Source organism: Micromys minutus (assembly GCF_963924665.1).
Source record: "Micromys minutus genome assembly, chromosome: 10".
Taxonomy (NCBI): domain Eukaryota; kingdom Metazoa; phylum Chordata; class Mammalia; order Rodentia; family Muridae; genus Micromys; species Micromys minutus.
This window is the reverse complement of record NC_137979.1, coordinates 39997191-40024370: the sequence shown is the minus strand read 5'-3', so window position 1 is coordinate 40024370 and position 27180 is coordinate 39997191.

Below are 27180 nucleotides of genomic sequence, written 5' to 3'. Positions count from 1 at the left end.
TCCCAGTCTCGTTTGACTTAAGAATAAAACTTGATGTCTCAAATCCCTGTCTCTTGCCTACCTACAACTATAGCCATCAATCTTCCCTTTCAGCAGTTCTAAGATGACAGAGACAGACTTTTTATCCACACTTTGTGTGAAAGCAACTGAATTGACCGCTAGGCATGATGGGAACGTCACATTGCATCACTAACGTGGCTCTTTAGCTGGTTACAGATCCAGTTGCTTGTTGTTTCTGGATGCAACTTTGTTTAGGATGGACTTTTGTTCTGGTTTTAACCCCACAGATCACTTAAGCATTCTTTCACGGAGTCCACTTTACTCTTTTAACATTACAAACTCTCAGCAGTGAGAAAAAATGCAGGGTTTGTTAATGTTTTAGCTTTAGGTTCAAACTGAAACTGAATCTATAGCAAGAAAGGACCATCATCCACTTTTAAGCTTTCGGTAATTATTGTATTACAAAATATGGTGATGTGTAACTTATGCAGGCTTCTAAACTTTTATTAAATACATTTCAAGAAGATTGTCTAGGAAGTTAGTCTTAGCAATGATGACAGCTTTTCTGGGCAGAATGCTGTGTTTGTGCTCAGACACGGTGCAATAACTCCATTTCAGAAATCTCAGATACCCAATGGTGCAGGAGTGCCATTCCAAAAGGCAACAAAAAAGTGTCCAGATGAAATACAAGACTAGAGATGTTAGCAGGCTTTTTCAAATTCTGAGACTCAGGCATTCCTGAGACTCAGGTCCTAGAGGTACGGCCTTTCAACTCTTTTCAGTTAACAGAGATGTCTCAGAGGCCAAGAGGCATCAAAACCACAGATAAAGCTGAGCCTGGGAAGCCTTACTGTGCTAACCACAAGTCTCCATACATACCTCTAGTCTTGGAGCCTTTCACTATCAACTTTACTTAAAATAGATGGTGCAGTACTGAGACCTCAGCTCATAAATATTGCTCTATAGAAAGAGTATCAGAGAATGGACAAGGTAGTGTGTCATACGCAAGCTATGCTGTCTGACTGTAAAGGTAAGGCAGTCAATAACGGCAAGCAGGGAAGGACTCATGAAGCTTTAGCCCCAACTAATGACCTGTAGGCAATGATTGCTGGGGGACACAAGCACATTTTCTTCTGTGCTCCAGTCAACTGGCTAGGAGTAGACAAACCAAGCTGAGCCTGGAACATGCAAATTTATACTACAAGGTTCTTGGGTGTGAAGAGATTGGCTGCCTCCAGTCCATACCTCTTCTTCTCTCCGAGGAGCCATTTTTCTTTTAAGTGATGTTTTGTCAGGTAATTTTATAACAGCAACAGAAATGAGACTAGTGTTTTGTGTGCCTGTAAATAATGCCTCGGCCAAGGTCGTGTGAGCAGCCATAATGGAACTCATTGGGGTTCAAAAAGAAAAATAAAATGTCATGATGTATTATGATGCATGATTAAATTATTCTAATGAAAATTTAAAAAATCTTGCAGAAAGTGTCAAACAGTGTACTCCTAGGTATGGGGAGAATGGGGTAGTGATACATGGTGCAGGATATGTGAACCTCCAAAGCACTGAGCCAAGTGAAAGACGGCCATGCATGCAAGGTCCTCTCTGACAAGAGGAGCCTGGGAAATAGAAAAGGCTCTAGAGGGGTAGGTAGGCGGGTCCTGGAGACTGGGGTTGGGTATGAAACTGAACATGCAGATAGGAACAAAGTTTCCTTTTTGGGTGATGATTTTTTTAAAAACATATATTTTATTATTTATTTTTATATACATGTGTATGCTTCCATATGAGTGAGGAGGGCAGACAGGAGGAGGAGTTACGGGGAGTTGTGAGCTGCCAGATGTTGAGAATTGACCTCAGGACTTCTGCAAGAATTGTATGTGCTCTTAACTACTGAGCCATTGCTTGAAGAAACCTCTCTTAAAGGACATTGTGGGGATAGTTGAACACTTAGGTAAAGGTACTGGAAATACTGACTTACTTAAATAAAATAAGAGAAATGTATACATGTAAATTTTATCTCAAAAAAGCTGTTTAATAAAAGACAGCCAGGGGCAATTGCCAAGGAGAAGAGATTTGATGAGCTCGGAAAAACAACAATATCTGGGTCATTAACGGAGCACGTGCCCTTGACCAGATACATAGGCTCCAGGCATCAGATTATTGCACTTTCTCTTTCTTTCTTTCTTTCTTTCTTTCTTTCTTTCTTTCTTTCTTTTTTTTTTTTTTTTTTTTTTTTTTAGGAGAAGAGAAGGAGATCATTCCTGTTTGGACCCCTTTAACTTCTTTCTCTCCTATTTTCAGATTATATAATTTACTTAAGAGACCCAAGAGACTTTTAAATTTGTAAACATTTTTAGCAATAATGGGATAAAAAAAAAAAACATACAAAAACAGGCATCTTTTAAGTATACAAACACTGAAGTTTTGCATTAATTAATTCTTTTATTCCTTTACATCCTGGTTGAAGTTCATTCCCTCCTTTTCTCTCAATCCCACCCTCCAACCTTCTTCTTCCCTTCTTCTCTCCCAGAAGGGGAGGTCCCCATCTTGGGTACCAACCTGCCCCGGCTCATCAAGTTTCATCATCAAGACTAAGGCACATCCTCATTCACTGAAGCCAGAGAAGGCAGACCAACTAGGGAAAAGGGATCCAAAGGCAGACACCAGAGTCCAAGTCAGAGATAGCCTGCTCCAATTGTTAGGGAACTCACATGGAGACCAGGCTGCACATATGTTACATATAGGTAGGGGATTTAGGTTCAGTCCTTGAATGCTCCTTGGTTGGCAGTGGCAGTTTAGTCTCTGTGAGCCCCCATTGGCCCAGGTTGAATGGCTCTATATGTCTTCATATGGTGTCCTTGATCCCTCTGTCTCCCACAATCCTTCCCTTGTCTCTGCAATGAAACTCCCTGAGTTCTGCCTAATGTTTGACTGTGGCTCTCTGCATTTGTATCCATCAGCTGCTGGATAAAGTCAGATGATAATTGTGCTAGGCTCCTGTCTGCAAGCAGAGTGTCACTAATAGTGCTGGGAGTTGGCTCTTTCCCATAGTGTGGGTCTTAAGTTGGGCCAGTCAACTTTTTAAAAATCAGACAGAAAACATTTCCATTCCCTTTAGGCTTAAAATACCTAAATAAAACTTTAATCAATGATGTTAGAAGACTTTATAAGAAAAACTAATAAAGCAGCAAAAGGAGACTATAGAAGACACTAGAGATGGGATGACTTAGGCTTTTGGATACTATTAGAGCTTTTAGAGTGGCAACATTTCTAAAAGTCACAATTGTCATCTGAGAGACTTCATCCAGCAGCTGATGGATACAAATGCAGAGGCTCTGCAAGAGGACTTGCATATTGTTTCCAAATTTGGTGGCCAGAGACTCTGTGTGACTCTTGTTTCAGAGGACCTAATGTCTTTTTCTGATCTCTACAGGCATTGCATGTATGTGATACACAGTATACATGCAGACAAAGCACCTATAAAAGTCTCTATCAAATATAAAAGGTCAGGGAACTCTACATAAGAGAAGGCAGAAAGAGCCACAGGGGTTAAAGAACATGTCTCTCTGAATCAAAATAAGCAAGACTCATATGAACTCACAGGGACTGAGGCAGCAAACAGAGGACCTGCATGGGTTTGCACCAGGTCCCATATATATATATATATAATAGTTTTCAGTTGATTAATTTTATGGACCCCTGAGTGAATGAATCAGTAGGTCTCTGATTCTTGTGCCTTTTCTTGGGCTCTTTTCCTTCCGGTGAGTTACTTTGTTGAACTTCCATGGGATCTTTTTTGTTTTATAATTTATTTTGTTATGATTTGTTGTTATATCTCAGAAGCCTGTTCTTTTCTAATGAGAGACAGAAAAGAAGTGTATCTGGATGGGAGGGGAAGAAAGGAGGAACTTGGGGAAATATTGAGATGGAAAAATTCAATCAGAATATACTGTATGAGTAACTACTCTATTTTCTTTCTTGTTATCTTTTTAAAACTTTTTCACTGTATATCCTATTCACTGTTCCCCTCCTGGTCACCTCTTTCTACAATCCTTTCCCCTCCCCTTCTCCTTCTCCTCTGAGGGGTGTGGCCCCTGAATGGCATTTCAAGTAGCTGTGAGTCTAGGTACTTCCTTTCCCACTGAGACCAGACAAGGCATCCCAGCTAGAGGAACACACCCCACTCACAAGCAACAGCTTTTGGAATAGTTCCTTTCCAGGGTCTTAGTTCAGGACCCACATGAAGGTCAAGCTGCACATCTGCTATACATGAATGGGGAGCCCTAGGTGTAGTCCATGTATGTTCTTTGGTTGGTGGCTCAGTCTCTAAGAGCCCCAAGAATATAGGCTAGTTGATTCTGTTGGTCTTCCTGTGGAGCTCCTATACCTTTTGGAGCCTGCAATCCTTCCTCCTATTTTTTCACAAGAGTCCCCAAACTCCATCCACTGTTTGGCTGTGAGTGTCAGTATCTATCTGAATCAGCTGCTGGGTAGAGCCTGGACAACATGCTCCTATAAGAGAATATCATTAATAGTGTCAGAGATTGGTGCTTGCTCATGGGATAGGTCTTAAGTTGGGCCAGTTTTTGGTTGGTCATTGGTCTGACCCTGGTCTGACCCTGGTCTGACAGATCTAGGATGTGGTAGGATGTGTATGTGTACTGGTGTCCATCACTTTGTCATTTTATTTCTTTTTAAATTAATTATTTCATTTTTTTATATTTCAGATGTTGCATCCCACCTGGTGCCTCTTCCCACAGTTCTTCATTTTATTCCCCCCCCCCCCAATTTGCCTCTGAGAAAGGGATCCTCCATTGGGAATCCCCCTTCCTTTGGGTTTCAAGTCTTTAAAGAATTAAGCACATCTTCTCCAGTGAGGCAGTCCTTTGCTACCTAGGTGCTGGGGGCCACAGACCAGCCCATGAATGCTCTTTGATTGGTGACTTTATCTCTGGGAGCTCCTAGGGGTCTGGGTTAGTTCAGACTGATAGTCTTCCTATGATTTTGCCAATCCCTTCAGCTCTGTCAGTTCTTCCCCCAACTCTTCAATAGAGATATTCAGCCTCAGTCCAATGGTTGGCTGTATCTGTATCTAAGTCAGCTGCTGGTAGAATCTCTCAGAGTAGATCCATGCTAGGCTCCTGTCTGTAAGCACAACATGGCATCAGTAATAGTGTCAGGATTTGGTAGTCACCCATTAGATGGATCTCAAGTTGGACTGGTCACTGGACAGCCTTTTCTTCAGTCTCTGCTCCATTTTTTTTATTGCTGCATTGCTTTTAGACAGGAACAATTATGGGTCAGTCATTTTGACTATGGTTGGTAACCCTGTCCTTCCACTTGGGAGTCTGTCTGTGTACTGGAGGTGATCTCTTTAGGTTCCCTCGCCCTACATTTGAGCATTTTGTCTAAGGTCAACCTCATTGTGTCCTGGGTGTCTCTCACATCCAGGTTTCTGGGTCTTCCTAGAGGGTCCCCTCAACCCTAGACCCCCAGAAGCTACATACTTCCATTCATTCTCTTTGCCCTCTGGGGTTCTCTTTGTCCCTGCCCCCATACCTGATCTTGCACTCCTTTTCCTCCCCTTTCCTCTCCCACACAGATCCTACCCTCCCTGTACCTCCTAATCACTCCTCGTGAGACTGAAGCATCCTCACTTGGGTCTTTCTTCTTCTTAAACGTCTTATGGTCTGCGGGTTGTATCCTGGGTATTCTGTACTTTATGACTATGAAAAAAAAACTTTTTAAAAAGTAGAAGAAACGACTTACTGAATAAGATTGCATTAGGTCTAGAAATTAGAGTAAGGACTGGAAAATAAAATAACATAAAATCACAAGGCTTACATATTATACTCTGTTTTATGTTCAGATCATATCAATATTTTGCCTTTTTACAAAGTTTTTACAGAGCAAAACAATCAGAAAAAGTGAAAAGAGACATTGCATTATAGACAAAAAATTATAGGGTGAGGATTAATATTTAGCATATAACAAGAACTAAAATTTTAAACACCAGAGATTAAATCATCCAATGAACACCTTGGCAAATGAACATGAACATGCATTCTAAGAAAAATTGCATGTGGCTAATAAATACTTTAAAACATTTTACAACCGTAGCCACTAAAGAAATACAGGCCAAACAACATTGGGATTTCATCTCCCGCTATTCAAAGCAGTAATTTTAAAGAAAACAAACATTCATAAATACTGACAAGAATACGGTCTTTCTTCATGGCAAGTGAAATGGGAATCAGTCTATTTATGATAGAAATCGGAGTTTAAATTTACTTTAAAGAAAATAAAAGTACTACAGCTAGTTCATGGGAAATATACCAAAAGAAGCCAAGTGGGCTTACTATAGAGATAGTTGTTTTTAAAACTACATTATTTAGGCAGTCAAGTTATAAGAGCTATGTTTCTGTTGATAGATAAGTGGATAAATAAAATGAGACATATGCAGTGGAATTTTATTCAGGAATAAAGAAAAAATATTATGCTTGCTGGAAAGTGAGTGAAAATAGAAAGAATAATGTTAAGAGAAACAAGCCAGTTTGAAGATAGATTGCATGCACCTGCTCAATCAAAGGAAGAAGAAAAGAACTAAAGAAAAACAAAAGACATGGGCATGGGTGAGTCTTTTTGGAATGTGGGAAGGAAAGGGGGAAGAAAACAGAAGTTATACAGGAGTGAATGATTTAAATTGTTATATGCACATATGAAAATGTTACAAAACCCCTTTACTTCAAATCTAATAAGAAAACGAATATAGATACAAAGGACGCAAAAAAGGAAAGAAAAAAAAACCAAAAACCAAAAAACGGGGTTGAGAACATCATACATCACAGCCAGTGGGACAGTTTGCCTGTCACTAGAGGGCACTATTGCGCCATCACCCTTTCAACCACTCCCTGGTGCAGAACGCAGGAAAACAGCCAGCTGACTCACAAGTCACTCCTACCCACCCTGGATTTACCCCACAGCATCATTTTCTGGCCTTTAGATTGCACTGGAATGTACTAAACAGGAAATGGTCATGGATGTATCCTAGGTGTCTATCTCTTGCTCACATGGCAAAGAAACTTTCAAGGAAGCATCACCCAACATTTTCATCCAGGTTGCAGTGTGCTTTTGAGCTCCTGAGCTGAAATTAAAAGGGAGTTCGAGAAAACTCAGATATCTGTGTGCTAATTATATGTCTTCATTGCTGGCCTCAGATGGGTCTTGATAGGTCTTGGGATAGGTTCATGGGAGACATATTCTACAATGCATGAAGCAAGGTTGAGTCTAGCCTTGTTCCTGAATGGAGCACAGAGGTTCATATTCTGGAGCTGTAGAGGTCAGGGGTTAGAGAATATGGTGTTCATGATCAGAATAAAAGTGGCCTAACATAACAGCAATGATGGAAGAGGGCAGGAGCAGTAACAGAAAACAAGTTAAACGCAAACAGACAAAGGCATGCTCAGTCCCTTCATCCAGAAGTCCACATTTCTGTAAAATCTGAAATTACTGGGAGTTTGAGAATGTTTCTACAAGTGGAGAACTCAGTCTGAGAACTGGCTGAGTAAATTATTGATAAAGTATTATTATTACTTTCAGTGTACTTGTTTAAGAATTCACAATATGGTTGTTTTACTCGATATAAACTTGGTGTTTAGAATTCAGCTTTCTAGTTGATATTTGTTATGATATGAAAATATTTCAAATTAAAAAAAAGAAACTTGAAATCTATACTACTTCTGGTAACAGGCACTTTTACTATGGCATACTCAGTCAGTAAATGAAGATCAGAAAGCTCACAAACAGATTTTCAAAAGACCGAAACAGTTTGAGTCACAGCAGAAGCACCTGGCTAACTCAGAAAATGGAAATTAGTTTTGGCAAATATCTGAATATAAGCCAGATGCATGGTAAGCTTCCTTCTTATAGCCTGGGTTCATCAGCAGTCAAGTTTCAACTTGGACGTAACAGAGGTAGATCATTCACAATTCCTTACAGATTACTCAGAAAGTTCCTAAGAGACAAGTTGTTAGACAACTTTGTTCTGTATGATAGCAAAATTGATGTCTCTGGTTACCCTAAAACATTAACTTTTGATGTGTTTGGAGACCTTTGAGTCTTTCAGATTTGGGAAGAAAGTAAGTGACTGTAACTTTAATGTATGCAAAAGAAATTAGAATTGGAATTGTTCAAAGGAATACACAAGGAAACAGGTGCTAGTGTGATTGATGGACCTCTGTATACTCTACAGGAAACATGGGGGCAGCATTCTGCGAGCATCCATGTCTTCTCAAGGGAAAACGTGAGGGAGTGTCCTTTACAGCTGGCTAGGGGTGATTCAGTGCTGTTGACCTGTGATCTGCAGTCACAAGAGGTTTATGATGTCCACATATTCTCTTGCCCTTATAAGTTGAAGATTAAAAGGTTTTATTGGTACTGTCACTGTTTCTGCTTCTCCTGGCCTTTTTGTTGGTCACTGAATTTATGTCAGTGAAAATTCACACATGAGTTCAAGGAGCAAATCTTTCCAGGTAGTAATGTGGCTTTTTAGAGGGATGAGAGTAAATGTAGGGAAGGGCATGCCCGTCTCTATCACTAGAATACTCTTCAAAAAATATTAATCCAATAGTGCCTTCAGCAAAGAGACCAGAGAAATGTTGCCCTTATTAAATGAGTTGGAAAGCATTGTGTCTTCTGTTTTCTGGACAGAATAGGGTAGAATTAGCTTCTTTGTTTTGTGTTAAGATGTATTTTATGAGTGTTCAGTCCCTGCTTACATTACTGTTACTTCAGAGAAAATTTGTTTCCAAAAGGCAGAAACTCTAAGAGAATAACAGAATGGTTCACACTTTTAACATCATTTACTTAGCAGACAAAAAGCACCACATTCGTGCCCTGAACCTTGTGTGCCCCTTTCCATATAACCTCAAAGGACAAACAGACATAAAATGAAAGCAGAGATGTGAAGCCTAAATCTTGCTCTGAGTAACCATGTGACAGCCAAGTATAGAGCCAATGGTTTCAGCTAATGCAGCCCCTGAAGGTGAATATGGGTATAGACAAGGACGGGGCATTTGAACAGTTCCTTTCAGCCTGGTACTTGCTAGGGCCAGAACTCACATTTAAATGAAATGGTTAGATGCTTACCAGAACAAAATGGTGCTCTGAGTTTCTGTCTGACAAAGTGCTATATGGCTTTTGACTGGGTCATTTCGAAACTATATGAGACTCCCTAAAGTCCTAGGCTCTGAATATGTGGACTATACCAGGAAGACAAAGTTCACTGTCCCACTGATTTACAGATGTTGCTTTCCCTTAAAGGGGGGGAGGGGAGTAAAAAGAAAACACACAGGGCCAACATGAGCTTAGATTGATCATGGTGTCAGAGACCTGGAAAACATCTGGATGCCCTAAAGATATGAAGAAAATAAATAATTGTTGGGCCAGCTTTATTCTTTATGACTGTGGTTCATGAAGAAGAATAAAGTGCTAATGTCACCTAGAAGATCAAGGGCTTAAGAAATTCTTCAACGTTGGCTTTTTATTGTTTTCTACAACTTCATTTTTGGTTAGGCTTGGTTTTCCTCATTGTTTTGGGTTATTTTATTAAGCCCATGGATCCCTCAGACAGGTATATAGCAAGGTGAAATAAAAGAAGAAAAAATATTTGCTACTCAGTGGAGAAAAAGAAGAAAAAGATTGCCTTCTGTGATAAGGAACCCCTTGCGAGCTCGCTCTCTCGCTCTCTCTCTCTCTCTCTCTCTCTCTCTCTCTCTCTCTCTCTCTCTCTCTCTCTCCTCCTCTCTGTTTCTCTGTCTCTCTCTCTCTGTCTCTCTCCCTCCCCCCGTGTGTGTGTGTGTCTGTGTGTGTGTATGTGTGTGTGTGTGTGTGTGTGTGTGTGTGTGTGTGTGTGTGTGTGTGTGTGTATCTGCTCTTTCATGCCCACCTCAGTTTTCACTCTGGGAAGTAAAAAGCTAAAGGAAAAGCATTTTGGCATAAAACTATATGAATAGATTTTTGTCAGTACTTGATTTTTTAAAGGTTTGATAGTATACATTGACATCTTACTAGTTACCATAAAGTACATAAAACACAACATAGAAATAGTCAAAGTTTTCTTGGTATGTATAGATTAAACCCAATGATTTTTAAATACCAAAAATTGCCACAAGACTATTTTTTTAGCTCTTGAGTTATTAATGATGTAAGGTCTAGTTATACCCCACTCTGAGTGGGTGCTATACACTTGTTATTGTTGTTGTTTTTTTTTTTTTAACAAAGAACTGAGGATTCTACTTTTTGGCCTTTCTTCTTTTGAGCTTCATATGATTTCTGAGTTGTTTCTTGGGTATTGAGAGCTTTCTGGGGTTAGTATCCAATTACCAGTGACTGCATATTATGTCTATTCTTTTGTGATTGGGTTACCTCACTCAGGAAGATATTCTATAGGTACATTCATTTTCCTAGGAATTCCATAAAGTCATTGTTTCTAGTAGCTGAGTAGTACTCCATTGTGTAAATATACCACAATTTTTGTGTCCATTCATCTACTGAAAAACATCTGGGTTCTTTCCAGCTTCTGGCTATTATAAATAGGGCTTCTATGAACATGATGGAGCATGTGTCCTTATTGTATGTTGGAGCATCTTTCTGGTATATGCCCAGAAGTGAAATAACTGGATCTTCAGGTAGGACTATATTCAATTTTCTGAGTAACTGCCAGACTGATTTCCAGAGTGGTTGTACCAGCTTACAACCTCACTAGCAGTGGAGGAGTGCTCCTCTTTTGCCACATCCTCACCAGCATCTGCTGTCATCTGAGTTTTTGATCTTAGCCATTCTGACTGGTGTGAGGTGAAATCTCAGGGTTGTTTTGATCTGCATTTCCCTGATGGCTAATGATTTCGAGCACTTCCTTAGATGTTTCTCAGCCACTCAATATCCCTCAATTGAGAATTCTTTGTTTAGCTCTGTACCCCATTTTAAAATAAGATTGTTTGATTCTATGGAGTCTAACTCTTTAAATTCTTTATATATATTGGATATTAGACGTCTATCAGATGTGGGATTGGTAAAGATCTTTTCCCAATCTGTTGGCTGCCATTTTGTTTCCTTGACAGTGTCCTTAGCCTTACAGAAACTTTGCAATCTCATTAAATCCCATTTTTTGATCCTTAGTCTTAAAGCACAAGCCATTTGTGTTCTTTTCAGGAAATTTTTCTTTGTGCCCTTGTTTTCTAAGGTTTTCTCCAATTTCTCTTCTAATAGTTTCATTGTACCTGGTTTAATGTGGAGATTCACCTAAACTCTAGTGTATGACTCTTCTGCCTTCTAATAACTTTATTGACTTATGTGAGTATTTATGCAAACCCTCTTTTGTAAATATTACTTTTTTCTTCACTTGAATTCTTCCAGTCTAAAGGTATGTAAAGGTGTGATTACCTTTGTATAAGCATTTTAATATATCAATGTGTATCTTAAGTGAAGGGTGTTTCAAATATGGTCTGATCAATAGGGCATAGTATGACTCTATTTGCACTGAATTCTTATAAATATAGCTTGAATTTTGATGATTTGTTTGAAGTGTATATTAAATGGATGCCCATTAGGTATTTCTCAAAGATAGAGATAGAGATAGAGATAGAGAGAGAGAGAGAGAGAGAGAGAGAGAGAGAGAGAGAGAGAGAGAGCTAAAGGAAAGTCTTAAAAGAAAGGAAACCCTGCATGGTGTGCTAAAAAGATCCCTGAGCATGTTGGTCAAGAGAGAGGCTAGAGATGCATCTGGATGATGGAACCCTGCAGTGAAACAACCCAGGGGTGAATCTGGCCTGTGATATTCACTTTTCTTCTTAACATGAGAGCAAGAATCAAACTTTATTGTGCCATTGGGTTGGGTGGAGTGACTTAATAGTATAGAATACTTGGTATGTTACAGTAGGCCCATAGTATGTGATGCACATTGGAAAGTGGAACAGAATTCATAGCTCTGCCCCCAGAGTATTCTGTTTTACCTGTAACGGTTTTCAGTTGATTTTCACTGAAAATCTTCATAAACCTTTCTATATTTCAGTTTTTACTTTCGTGAAATAAAGAAAACTATACTAATCTTTGGATGACTGGGAAACTGGATTGAAAATTTAGCACATTGAACTAGTATGTAATATGTGAACCATATCTTATTATAATAGATCTTTCCTCTCTTTTCCTCTTTACTTCTGACTCCAGGTGTTGTTAACCTCTGAACGTCAGTATCAGTGTACCACTGTGTGCTTATCATCATGAAGATAGAAGCAGACTACTGCTTTTGAATTGCTTGTTTTGAGGGCTCCTAATGAATGTATTGCCACTTCCTACTTTCTGCAGAAGGGGTAGAGTCACTCACATTCTTGACAACTTCACTTTTCTTATTCCCTGTGTATGCCTGTGGTATTGCAGTGGCTTGGGGACACAGTTTTGCAGCCCAAGAAGCAGGCTTGTCCCTTCTCGAATGAAATTTCAGGTCACTTAGGAAACCATGAACAAGAGTCTGTCCAATGATTACAGCTGGATGGCCTCAGGTCTCCTTGGCTGATTGATGCTTTCTCACATAGACAGATCTGTGTGAGACCCTGAAAAGGAGAACAGAAATAGAGAAAGCCTTTTAGCCTAGGGGACACACGGGTCTACTATTCAGGTAATATCTTGCCGGCCACCTTGTTCCTGTTTTTGAAGGCCTTCAGTCAGTTCCTTAGAGGCAGGGCTACAGGATTTCATCTGTCACAGCCTGTATCTGGCATCTTGAAGTAACTATAAAGCATGGAGACTACTTTTGAGACACATAACTAACACCCGAAAAACCATAAAAAGGGATGTTACTGGAATCTAGTATTCAGTCCTCTGCTGCTAATCCCCATTACTGTGTTGGCTCCAATCACACAGAATACTGGGGATTCTTTTGGCTTGGCTCCAGAGGCGATTGTACATTACAGCCAAAAACAGGCCTCTTACATTTGGTTGCCAAATTGTATTGTTCAGTTTTATCAACCATGTAATTTACTTTTCCAGGAAAAAAATAATAGATAGAATGTATTATGTCTGTTAAATCCCTGAGCAATGTTTTATGCAGCTGCTCTCGGGGAGACAGGTTTCATGGGGATGATCCTTGGGTTCTGGTTGTCATTCCAGTAAGCTTCTCAGTGGAAATTTACACTTGGAGTTGTTTAATTCCAAAGTCAATAAACTTTCCATTAAGGTAAAGTGATTGTTTCCAAAATTTAAATCCATCTTTAAACAGTCCAAAAAAGAAAAATGTCAGAAAATGTGCTGTGGGAAAATTTAAAAGTGTTTTGTGAAGGTAAAATCGAGTTTTGTATTTAAAAAATAACCAAAGCCTACTGGAATAAATATGTCTACTGGCATAATGTATAAAGAGGCTCTGATCATGCTTCATGTTTATTTGGAAAAATGTTTATCTTCAACCTTTATCTATAAATTCTCACTTCTGCATCATTTCTCTTAAGCCCCCTAATCTCTGCAAAGATGTATGGCTATGTTACTCTATGTTGCTTTTATAATTGTTTGCATAATTCTTGATTGGCCTAAGGTATCTGACTGAGCCTTCACTAATTCTGTATACCAGTAGGCCAAGAACGTGATATATTCCCATCTGATCTAGAGTTAACTTTGATTTTTGAGCATTTGTCTAGTCATTCACTTGGTGGTTGGCTAGCCTTTCTTCTCTATAACGTCAGTGACCCTCTTGCTCCTCATTCACAGTAGAAGGTCAGACTTTATGAATATCTTCAAGGTGATAGAAACTGAGACCTAACATGGGACTTCAAAATTTCAATAGGTGGTATAACCAAACTCATGCAAATGGACATGGAGGAATATATACAATGCTTATCAATACTGATTCATTACATCTCCTACTTCAATCAATTATTTTGAAATTCATGCATACGTGGGTATCTTAGTTAGGGTTTTACTGTTATATGCAGACACCATAATCAAGGCAAGTCTTATAAAGAGCAACATTTAATTGGGGCTGGCTTACAGGGTCCAGAGGTTCAGTCTGTCATCAGCAAGGTGGGAACATGGCAGCATCTAGACAGGCATGGTGTAGGCAGGGCTGAGTGTTCTACATCTTCATCTGAAGGCTGCTAGCAGTATACTAACTTCCAGGCAGCTGGAGTGGGTCTTAATGTCCATGCCCACCGTGACACATCATAACTCCAAAGAGTGTCACTCTCTAGGTCAAGCATACACAAAACATCACATTCCACTCTCTGGATCCTATAGGCTTGTTCTAACACATGAGTCTATAGGGAACATACCTAAACATAGTATAATAAAAAATACATTAAGTTAAACTTCCAAAGTCCCTGTACTCTATAGCAGTACCAACAATGTTAAATAGTGCCCGGGAGAGGGACTGTTTGGAGGTATGGGCTTGTTGAAGTAGGTATATCACTGTAGGCCAAGCATATACAAACCATCACAATGGGGGATAATGAAGTATCAGGTTCATTCCTATAGATACTCTGAGTTTTCTCTCAAAATCACTTACATAGATTTTAAAGTTAGATAGGCAGTCTCTTGAGCAGTGAGTTTTCTTCTCTGCTCCATTAAACTCTAGGGCTTTATAAGTCATCTCCCAGAGTTTCCTTAAGGGTTTAGTGGTTTAAAAATGATGATTCTTCAATCCAGCTCCTGACATTGGGATAAAAAGCATACATGCTACTTTGGAAATGCAATGAGTCTAGAGAAGGTGTCTGACCCTTGTGAAAATTCCAAGTTGATGGCTTGCTAGATGTTTGATCCCATGAAAGACATTATACTTGGGATGGTTAGTTTCAGTTGCCAATCTGAAAAAATCTGATTGTCCCTTTAGAAAAGTCAGTGAGGTTCTGTCTAGATCAGATTGCTCTCTGGATGTCTGTGAAGATAGGTCTTAAATGCTTTAATTGGTGTGTGAAGACTCAGCCTGAAAGTGTGTAGCATAAATTCCTGGTTTAGGGTCCTAAATTGTGTACCAGTGGAGAGACCCAACTGAGTTCATCACATATACTGCCCAGAGTATAGAAATACACGTACACACTGTGACTAGGATGTGAGTAGCTGCTTTAAATACCCCCTTTGACGTCTCTGCTATGCATGTGGAATTATGAGCTAAATCAACCCTAAGGGGGTTCTTTCTTTTAGTGTATTTTGTAGTAAAAGCAGAAACAAAACTCTTTATTATGTACATACACATATATATGTCACAAAAAGATGACAGTGTATATGCATATATATAAACACACATGTAAATATATACTTATATAGTCTTAATTACCTTTCACATTACCCTAATAAAGGTGAAGACGTTTGTTTGGGCTTATGATTTCAAAGGAATTTTAGCCTTTTATGTCAGTGACGGCAAGAGGGTGAGGTCAGGGTTTGTTTTTAGAACATCAGAGAGGAGGCCGTTAGCTTAGACCAGAACAAGGACTAGGCACACCTTCAAAGGCCCACTCTTAGTGTTCTATGTTAACTACCTGTGCTGGATATGTTATGTTAACCTGACATGAGCTATAGTCATCTGAGAGAAGAGAGCCCGGAATGAGAAAATTCCTCCATAAGATTGGGCAACCTTTTCGGTCAGGACATGTTCTTAATTAGTAATCAGTGTTTGAAGTGCATGGTGTGTGGTGCCACCTCTGGGGTGGTGCTCTTGGGTCTTGTAAGAAAGCAGACTGAGCAAACCATGGAAGCCAGCCAGTAAGCAGCACTCCTTTGGGGGACTCTGCATCTGCTTCTTCAGCTTTTCGCCCTGCTTGAGTTCCTGTCCTGATTTCCTTAGCGATAACGGTAATTGAGGTGTAAGAAAAAACAAATCAAAATAAAAACAAGAAACCCCCTTTTTCCCCCAGCTGCTTTGAACAATGATGTTTTATCACAGTAATAGTAACCCTCACTAGGACACTAGCAAACCTCACAGCCCAAAGTTTTAACAGCACTTCAAAATAATGTTACAAGCCGGGGACCAGGTACTCAAGCCATCAGTGGGGGAAGACTTCATAATCAAACCATAAGAAAGAGTGAGGGAATGAGGCAAGGGACAGGAAATATAATGAGGATGGACATGCTGACACAGGAACCTACCAGGACATTTATTGTCTGTTGTTTAGTTTGTGTTACTTTGAAAGCTTTTGAGTTTCATAAACATGTATAATGTATTTTATATTTCCTTCAGACTTCAGAGAAAGAAATGTACTCTGTATGTGTAACTAGGGCTTTTTGCTTTAATGGGAGGAGAGATAGCTGCACCACAGTCTTCATACCAGGCAAAGACAGTCCATGCCAGGCTCCCTCCTACCCCTCCTACCCGCTCTCTTACTCCATCCTTTGCATGCAAGTGTCTGATCATCTCCAAGTGTCGAATGAGAACGAAACTTGTGCCGCATTTTATGGTGATCTGCTTGACAGTGAAAAAGCAGCAGGAGTCTCATGTTGTCTTAGACTTATGTGTCTACATTGTGCAATGACACCTTGTAAAAGTACATTCAGATATATTCTTTCTAGAGCAGTGTATTACTATTGGGTAATGCAATACCGTTGTTTCCATGTTTTATCTAAAGGTTCTCTCTATATGCTGCCTTTGAACTTGCAATCCTCTGCCTTCAGTCCCCCAGTGGTGACATTCTAGGTGTGCTCCTATTATAAAACTAAATTTACTTTTATTTCTAACTGTTGTTGTAATTCTGTTTTTGATTTGCTCTACCTGAGTGCTCTCTTTGATTCTGCATCTCTAGGATCTCAACACAGGCAGCCATGAGCACAAAGATAGTGTAGAATATATGTTCACGGGAAGACATTTACACCAATCTTTACCATTGAGTTTCACCTCTTTATCCAATCAGAGGAAATGTGGATTTGATGTCTTATATCTAACAGTGAAATGTAAGAGCTAGGTAGGGGTTCAGTCAGTGGAGCACTTGTCCAGAACACACAAAGCCCTGTGTTTGATCCCCCGTGCCTCATAAACTGAGTGTGGTGATTCACACCTGTAGTTCAGGACTTAGAAAGGAGAGTCAGGGGAAGAGAAATTCAGTGTTATCCTTGGTCACATAGCAAGATCCAGGCTTTTCTAGATTTTGTAAAAGTCTCAAAACATGCCCTCACATGATATTTCCTTATTTTTCCTGTCTCCTTTCTTGTTCCTTCCATAGGGTCCTATTAATTTGATGGGATCAAAATTTGCACCTTTCCCTCCTAACCCCTCAAATTCTTCTCATTGTAGACTTCTAAAGTTTCATTTCTTATATTCTTATTATAAGTATTAAAACCAGGGCTCATTTTGATGTGACTGAGTTCTCTATACCATGCTTTCAACACCTATAGCCCCAGCAACCGTCATGTATGTTGTAGTCTGTGTGGATGGTCATGTCATAATTCTTGGGAAAGGCAGTCATGTGCAGAGAGCAAAAGAAAGTCTATCTCACTGAAATCAATGTATTGATAAAGAAGAATAATAGGGGATAGTGTGGATAGGTAGAGTAAGAGAATGGGCACTGGGAACCCAAAATTAAATAAACCACTACCCTGTCATACTTGAACCAAGAAAACACTCGATGGTATGTCACAGACAACCTACTAAGGAGAGAATAAAGGAGCTCTGTCAGCTTTGTATAGAGAAAGGAATTTCTCTGTGGTGAATTATATTTTCTTCTGTTTTATGTACCATGGTGTGATAAAATGTTCAGGATCCCAAATGACAGACCTAGACTATGAGCTTCTTACATCCCGGGTCCCTGTCAGGAGCAGCATTGAGCAAGTGGTGGCTATTTCTGCACTGGTTTTCAACGATTTTTGTGGAAGCTAAGTTTTTTGGTTCCTAAAGGCTTTTGAGAATGGAGCTTGTGATGTTTTTTTGATGACTGTGGAAAAGGATGACTGGCCCAGAGCCTATGGCCCCAGACCTGTGGGAGTTCCATGAGATGCTTTCATAAATGGAGAGCTGGGGCTCATCCTTTCTATTCCATTCTTTATGGAGGAAGCTGTGGACTCAGTGAAGTGCAATTCTTCTTTTCTGCTTTTTGGTATGTAAGGGGATGGATTTCTCAGTAATCCATCTGTTAAATAGACACGGTATTGACAGAATTGTTAATGAAAGGAGCTCAAGAAAGGACGTAATCAATGGTTTGTAATATAAGTGAGAAATTATTTTGTCTTAAATATATGTATTTTAAGATAAATCCAATGCCATGCAAATGTCCATGGTTTCCAATCCATATATACAATACAATGCATTTTACTACATTAAAAATGGTACATGTGCAGCCACTGGGCCCAAGCACTATAGCTGATGCTGGGAGGTGCTCACTGGCAGGAACTAGACAGGGATGCCCCCTCAAGGGCTCTGCCAGAGTCATGAAGCTGAACATGCTTGCAGCTAACCATCAGACTGAGCACAGGGACCCCAGTGAGTGTGCTTGGGGGTGGGTATGAAAGAGCTGAAGGGGTTGTAGACTCATGGGAAGAACAACATTGTTGACCAACCAAATCCTCCACAGCTCCCATGGACTAGAACACCAACCATTGAGCACACACTGAAAGGCCCAAGGCTCCAGTTGCATATGCAGTGGAGAATAGCAGTGTGCGGCATCAATGTGAGAAGAGGCCTTTGGTCCAGAGAGGGCACGTTTTCCCAATGTAGGGGAATGCCAAGACACTGAGGTGGAGAGGGTGATTGGGAGGTAGTGCACCTTTGTGAAGACAAGTAGAGGGGGAGGGGGAATGGGAGTGGGGTGGACAAACGTGATAACATTTCAAATGTAAATACAGGGAGCATCTAATCAAAACTTAAAAAAATAAGAATGACAATTATAAATAAAAGTACATGTCTATAACGTGTTCAACTTCAAACATTTTCAGACCTTCCACATAGAAACCATGTAGAATTTAGCTACTGCCCACTAATTCTTTAAACTGCTCCAACATTAAGCAATCGTTAGTCTGCTTTCTCTGTTTATAGATTTGCTAGTTTTACACATGTCATGCTACTCAAATAATAAACCATGTTCTTCTCTATGGTTTCAAGTAGATTATTTTTACTTTGCAAGAATTATTTTAAAGGTTCATTCATGTTTCTGTGTGTACTAGTACTTCATTACTTTTTATTTCTGAATAACATATTCCATTACTCAGACATATTCAGACATTTTAGTTGCTCATACTTTAGTTTTGAGAATTTGTGACATCTATACATTTTTTTTCTGTTATGAACAGTGCTGATGTAAATAGTTACCTGTTAGTTTTAGTGTAATCATATGTTTAAATTTCTGAAAGAGTGTGTACAGAAGTGTGAGATAATCTTTCAAAGCAATCAATTTTCTTTTTATAGAGCTCTTTTTATCTTTTATTTTTGAGATTATAATATAATTATTTCTTTGCCCCTTTCTTCCCTTCAAACTCTCTCATATATCCCTTTTGCTCTTTTTTAAATTCATGGCCTCTTTTGTAAAACTAATTATTGTTGCATATATATGCATATCATGTATATTACTGAACACGAGTATTCATAAATACATACACAAATATGTAATTATGTCTATACTTATGTATTTACACACCCAATATCTGATGGTTAAAAATGATCTTTAATGAAAATCATCACAACTTTTCCAGAGCTTCCATTAATTAGCACTTAATGATCAAACTGGATTTCAAACTCTATTGGGGATGTTTATAAAGTGTTCTGCAATAGGTTTCTATGTTGGAGTAAAACTATCCAGCAGATATGATTAGTGAGAGCTAGCATATCTTTGTTAGACTATGGCTACATATTCAAGGGATTGTTTATGGCTAGAATGAAAAGCAGGGTCAATAAGGCATGTTTGTGAGCAGAGCAACACAGTAGCAGATTTGCTATGAAACCACCAAAGCCTGACTCATTTAGCAGACTTTTTTTGTAATTATTATAAGCTATTGGTACTTTTTAATATGCTACACTGTTGTAATGTTTTACCACCCCAAACGAAACTAGAAAATGATAGATAAACTGGATGGCTCAGAATACCCTATAGAAGAAGATTATAAACATTAGCAACTTTATAGAAAATGTCAACGCATGGTCTCTATCTAAAAGTGAATTTCTTAAGCCTCATTTTACAAAAAAAGGAAAAGGCAGTTAGGAATGGTGCTTAATTATCTGGGTTTTTAACTAGCTCCAGGTGGTGTGGATATGTGGCTCTGAGTAACACGATTAAAACAGAGTAGTTGGGGATTATGATCCTTAGGCGACCCCAGCATTAAAATTGATTTAAGAACATCTGAACTAGCTCTCTGGGTGTGCAGAGGCACTTGGGATATGCCAACTACCTCATAAGTTCATTATAGAGGGTACTCAATTAATTTTGTCTGTGGCAGTCTGAGCATACAAAAGAGTGTCCAAGAAACAGTTATACTACTTGCTGAATGACTGAATTTTCACCTGGCCACTCTGTCTCTTTCAACTGAAATAATACGAAAACATAGAAAGATTGACTAATTCATCAAGAGCTGAAAGTTCATACAATGGGAGACTGAAAGTTGACCTAAACTTTATCTTAAGTGATCCTAGTTTTAATATCCCATTAAGGTTTGCTTTACTTGATAACTGCAATTTTCAATTCATATTTATTGTTGATATACTGCAGTTGCTTGTGAGTACATCCTGGGCAACTATACTGTTATATTCAACCCTGGAATACTGAAACCCGTTAAGATTCTGCAACTATCAATGGGAGTGACCTCAGCTGTGACTCACTATATTGGGAATATGGAACCTGAAGAGGCCACCTCCTGTTGCCAGAGAAGAACCCCAGCAGAGCAATAGAGACACCAACCCATGCACAAAACTTTCAACACCAAATTTATTCTGTCTACATGTAATATAGGCTTGGGAGAGAAAGCAAAGACTGAGGGAATAGCCCAAATTGAGACCTATTCAATGGGCAAACACCAATCTCTAACACTATTAGTGATGTTCTCTTATGCTTCTAGACAGGAGCGTGCTCTACCCAGCAGCTGACTTAGACAGATATAAACACCCACAGCCCAACAGTAGATGGAGCTTGGGGACTCTTAAAGAATAGGAGGAAGGATTGCAGGCCCCGAAGAGAATAGGAACTCCATAGGAAGACCAACAATCAACTAACCGGGACCCTTGGGGCTTGCAGAGTTGAACCACCAACTAAAGAACATACACCAGTTGGACCTAAACCTCCCTGCTCATACATAGCAAATGTGCAGTTTGACCTTCATATGGGTCCTGAACAATAGGAACTGGGGCTATCCCAAAAGCTGTTGCCGGATGTGGGATATGTTCTACTAGTTAGGCTTCCTTGTCTGTGGGAGAGGAAGCACCTTGCCTTGCAGAGTGGGGTGGGATGGATACCCCAGGTAACCCACACCCACTCAGAAAAGAAGGGGAAGGGAGATGGAAGGATATTGGGAGTAGGTGACTGGGAGGGGGTAGTGAGCTGGATGTAATGTGAGTAAATAAAGAATAAAACGAAGAAAAGATTTTGCATTTATCTGTGGAGAGGACCAGCTGTATTATAGTGAGTGCCCTCAGGTGAGTCTGAGTCTCCAAAGCTTATCCATTCCCTGCTTCATTCTGTGTTCCACAGTCCTGTTGCATTGGCAACGAGCCCCACATATTCTGCATCCCAACAGTTGTCTATATTTTTCATGAGGACAAACTGTTCAGAGATCTAAGCACAAAACAATCAGATCATTATGTAAGGCAAATTCAAGTGGCCTCTGCCACCCATATTGTAAAGGAAAAAGCAAATCATAGAGAGAATATTCCCCATGAAGAAGGAAAACTATGTAATCACAAAAGAGGCTCAAAAAAAGATACTAAACAACATCACAATGATTAAAATGGTTCTATGGCGCTGAAAGAACTCTGGCATACAAGAACTCAGTAAACAAACAACCTTTTTGTGCTATCAACTCTACTCCAACTCTCTGTCTCTCTGTCTCTTTGTCTCTCCATCTCTCTGTCTCTCTCTCTAACGAGAAAATGGGTTGACTGATAACACATTAAGAATCCCCTGAGCTGCTTCACTTACCAAACCAGCTCTACTACTTCCAGTCTACAGAAAAGGAGATGTGCAGATGGACTGACTTCTCCATCCCCAAAGTTTCCCTCTTTTAACATGAAACCATAAGACCCCATGCCATGTGCATACTGTCTCTGTTCCTTAGAGATATTGTGGGCCTTCAGTCATGATTCAAAGATCAATTCTGCTTCTGGAGGGAGATACCTGTCTGTTGCCTCCATCAGTCCTGACCCACGTGATTTATGTGATCCTGGCTTTTAAAATTTGAAACAGTCTTTTTGGGAAGGTGTGTGTGTGTGTTGCAGAATCTGTGAAAACACTATCATTTCTTCTCATCAAAATTAATTTAAAAAATTCTTCAATAAATGCATTGCTGCAATTATTCACCTCAACACTAAAATTAACTCCTTTTGCCACTGAAGTTTTAAGTTAATGTCAATCAAAGCAATAGGGCAGTGACTCTAGGTACTCACTCAAACTTGGCTACAGATTTGTGACTTATTTTGAACAACTAGATACTAATGTGGAAGATGTGGCCACTAAATTACAAATCACTTATAGGTTGAGTTTATTTTACTTTGTGTGTTGTAAGAAAACCATTCATGGGCTAATTGTCCTTCCCAGGAAAAGGTCAGGCACAAGAGACAGCACCTTTCTGAGTCCAGCCAAGAGCACACTTTGGGTGGGGGGAGAGGGGTGAATACATTCTTTTTTTTTCTCCTCCTCTTCCCCTTCTTTTTTCTTCTACTCCTCTTCCTCCTCCTTCACCTACTTCCTTTTTTCCTTCCTTCCTTCCTTCCTTCCTTCCTTCCTTCCTTCCTTTCATTTTACTGATTTTATTGAATATATTTTATGTATATTTCAACTGTTATCCACTTTCCCAGATTCCCCTTCATATCCCCATCCCATCACCCCATTTCCCTTCTTCTATAAAGGTGTTCATCTACCAACTCACTCCCACCTCCTCAACTTGACATTCTCCTACACTTCAGCATCAAGCCTTGGCAGAACCAATGGCTTCTCCTCTCACTGATGCCCAACAAGGCCATCTTTGGCTAAATGTGCAGCTCTAGCCATGGGTCTGTTCATGTGTACTCTTTAGATAGTGGTTTTCTTTTTCTTTCTTTCTTTCTTTCTTTCTTTCTTTCTTTCTTTCTTTCTCTCTTTCTTTCTTTCTTTCTTTCTTTTTCTTTCTTTTTTCTTTCTTTCTTTCTTTTTCTTTCTTTCTTCCTTCCTTCCTTTCTTTCTTTTTTCTTCCTTCTTTTCTCCCTCTCTCTCCCTTTCTTTCTTTGTCCTCTTCCCTCCTCTCCTCTTCTCTTCCCTTTTCCTCTTCTTCCTCCTCCACTTCTTCCTGTTATGGTCTTTTTTTTTTTTTTTTTTTTTTTTGGACATCACCTTGGTTTCTTATTTGGATGACAAGATCTTTTATTTTATTTTTAATATTTTCTTTACTTATATTTTAAGTGTTATCCCCTTTCCCAGTTTCCCCTCTGGAATCCTCCATTTCATTCTCCCTCCCCCTGCAACAATGAGAGTGCTCCCTCCCATTCCCTCCTACCTCCCCACCCAGGCATTCCCTACACTGGGGCACTGAGCCTTCACAGGACCAAGGGCCTCTCCTCTCATTGATGTCCTATAAGACCATTCTCTGCTACCCATGTGACTGGAGTTATGGATCTCTCTGTGTGTACCCTGGTTGGTGGTTTAGTCTCTGGGAGCTCTGGTGGGTCTGGTTTGTTGATATTGTTGTTATTCCTGTGGGGTTGAAAATCTCTTCATTTCCTTTAGTCCCTTTTCTGACTCCTCCATTGGAGACCCTGTTCTTAGTTCAGTGGTTGATTGAGAGCATTTGTCTTTGTATTTGTCAGGCTCCTCTCAGGAGACAGCTATATCAGGCTCATCTCAGAAAGCACTTCTTGGCATCCAGAGTATTGGCTGGGTTTGGTGACAGTATATATGATGTATTCCCAGGTGGAGCAGTCTGTGTATATTCTCCTGTGAATATTTTCTTCTTCCTCTAAGAAAGACTGGAGCATCTGCTCTTTGGTCTTCCACCTTCTTTAGCTTTATATGGTCTGTGGATTGTATCTTGGGTATTCTGAGCTTTTGGGCTAGTATCCACTTATCAGTGAATGCATACTATGCGTGTTCTTTTGTGATTGAATTACCTCAGGATGATATTTTCTAGTTCCATCCATTTGCCTAAGAATTTCATGAAGCCATTTTTCTTAGTAGCTGAGTAGTACTCCATTGTGTAAATATACCACAATTTCTATATTCATTTCTCTGTTGAATGACCTCTGAGTTTTTTCCAGCTTCTGGCTATTATAGCTAAGGCTGCTATGAACATATTGTTGCATGTGTCCTTGTTACATGTTAGAGCATCTTTTGGGTTTATGCCCAGGAGTCCTCAGGTAGTACCATGTGATAGGGGATGGTAACCATTCATTTTTGGTTTTATTTTCAAGGTAGTTATTATCTCTTCTTCATACCATTCCACACAAAGTGTTCTGACCTCATTAAAAGCATTCTTCTCTACTAAGGTGGATGCTTTAGTTTAGTCAGAGGTGGCCAGTAGAGGGCAGGAGGACAGGGAAAAAGTCAAATTTCCTTGCCTTGTTTCAACCCTGACAGTGGTATGTTCTTTAGCTCCTCTGAGGTGGTCCTCTCCCAACATACTGTTAGCTGTGGCTGCACTGATAACATTGTTCTTTCTTTTTATCCCATTAGAGAAAGCATGACTGCAAGATGGGCATTATATGGTATGCTTGTGTGATAGTTTTTATGGAACATATACATATACATATCACAATCTCTGATACATTCTATGAAGCCTTTGTATAACTCAACACATAGTGCTTTTGTTGTAAGGGTTTTGATTGTTATTTCTTTTTTTCTAGCTGTTACCCAATTCCTGTTTAGACTGTCCTTATGCATTCTTTTAACCACATCTACTTCTATAAAGAATTTCATAGGCAACCACTAAAGCAATTACTAGAAAAAGTAATTACCAGTTATTTGTTTCTATGCTTCAGTATATATCATTATTTATCTTTCAATCATACTGAAACAAATAATTCTACTTGGGATTCATAATAGAGATTAGTTTGACCTTAATCAGTGAGTTTAGCTAGCAGTACAATCATTTTCCTACACAGAGACATGCAATTAAGGGATGGCATTTGTTTTTTAATTGTTATTACTCTTATGATTTGATGTGGGAATGAGGCCAATGAGCATGGGTCACATAATTTCATTAAAATGTTTATTAAATATATAGGATATGTACATGTATGTACATGCCATGGTACTTGTATAGAGGTCAGAAGACAAATTCTTGAAATTGGTTTTGTCCATTAGCCATATGGATCATAGGAGTTAAACATGAATAATCAGGTTTTATGGGAAGCTCCTTTACCCACTCAGCCATCCTGGTAGACTGACATATATTTTTAAACTTACATTATAAAATTTGCCATCTCAATCCTTTGAAAATAAACACTATTCCACTCTTAAGTATATTTACAGTGCTGTAAAGCAGACTTCAGATTTATTTTTTTAAAACTCTGAGACCTTAAAATCTGTATATATTTAAAAAATAACTTTCTCTTCACTTGTAACTAAAACTCTGCTTTCTGTTTTCTTTCTTCCTCCCTCCCTCCCTTCCTCTCTTCCTTCCTTCCTTTCTTTTTCTTTCTCTTCTTTCTTTCTTTCTTTCTTTCTTTCTTCCTTCCTTCCCTCATTTCTTTCTTTCTTTCTTTTTTTCTTTCTTTCTTTCTTTCTTTCTTTCTTTCTTTCTTTCTTTCTTTCTTTCTTTCTTCCTTGCTAGATACTGTAGAGATAATGGATGAATTGGGCAGTCAAAAACTTTTCTTGCAAATCTGAAGACTTTAGTATAGTCCTCAGAACCCATGTGAAGTAAACAGGCATACTGGTGTATGCTTGTCACTACAGTGCAGACTAGATGAAGACTTCCCTTAACTGCCTGGCTAACCGAGTGATTTGTAACCTTGCAAATAATAAACAATATCTTAATGGATGTGGATGATGTTTCCACAGATGATAACCAAAGTTTTTCTCTAAATTCTACACATACACAACCCTAGCTGAGGTGTTACTGGAAATTGATAACTTCTGGAAGCCTGAGAATCAGCTTTGTATAAAGGTATGGTCCCTTTAAGGGTAGGGTTTAAGGGTATTGGTTACATTTCAGTCAAATACTCAACAGTATATGAGTAAATACGAAGTAGATTTAAGGATCTTAGGAAATGAGAACACAAACATTGTGTGAATAGAAATGAGGTGTTAAACCTGGAGAAGTTGAGAAAGATGGGGTGAATTGTTGAGTCCTGCTAATTAAGGTAGAAATTTATCATTGTCCAGATAGCCTTCTGAGCTCAGTGTAAACTGAGGGACTCCCTTTACCAGGAGGGCTTCTCTTTCTCTAACTTTGGGGATCTGAAACTTCTACACCCTCTATCTGTGGAATGTCACATAGCCTTGGTGAAATTAAAGGTCCAGTTTCCCTAAGTGCCAAAAGAAACCTGTTCAGCCAGCACAGGAGATTCCTGGAATTCCTCTCCATGCTAATGAGTCATTACAGTACCTAAGCCTTCAGCCAATTACCTTTGTCCAGCCTCAATATTCCAAACCTCTTCCCCAAAACTATATAACACTTGATTCACCCTGAATAAAGTATATGTGTATAAGTCTATCCCAATTAAAGAAACGTGCACAAGCTAAGATTGTCTCAGCTGTTGCATTGTATTGATTTTGAGAAGGCCTTTTCCTAAAACAACTGCAATACTAAGATTCCCTGAGAATGCCTCTCCCTATTCAATCTTCTTGCCCTCTGTAGTCACTCCCAGCTGGATCCTGAAGAAGTTCACCCAGTCTTGACCCAGTTTCATTCTTCCAGCATGCTGTTCTACAGTGTCTGGATACCCTAAAAGGGAGAAAGTGGAGAATAGTGGAACTATAACTCGACCCCAAAACATATATCTCTGAATGTGACCAAAAGATGAGATTCTTGTATTTTGAGATTCTCAAAAAGTCCATTAAAACATTCTTAGAATTTCTATCCTTGGATATTTTAAATAAGATCACCAGA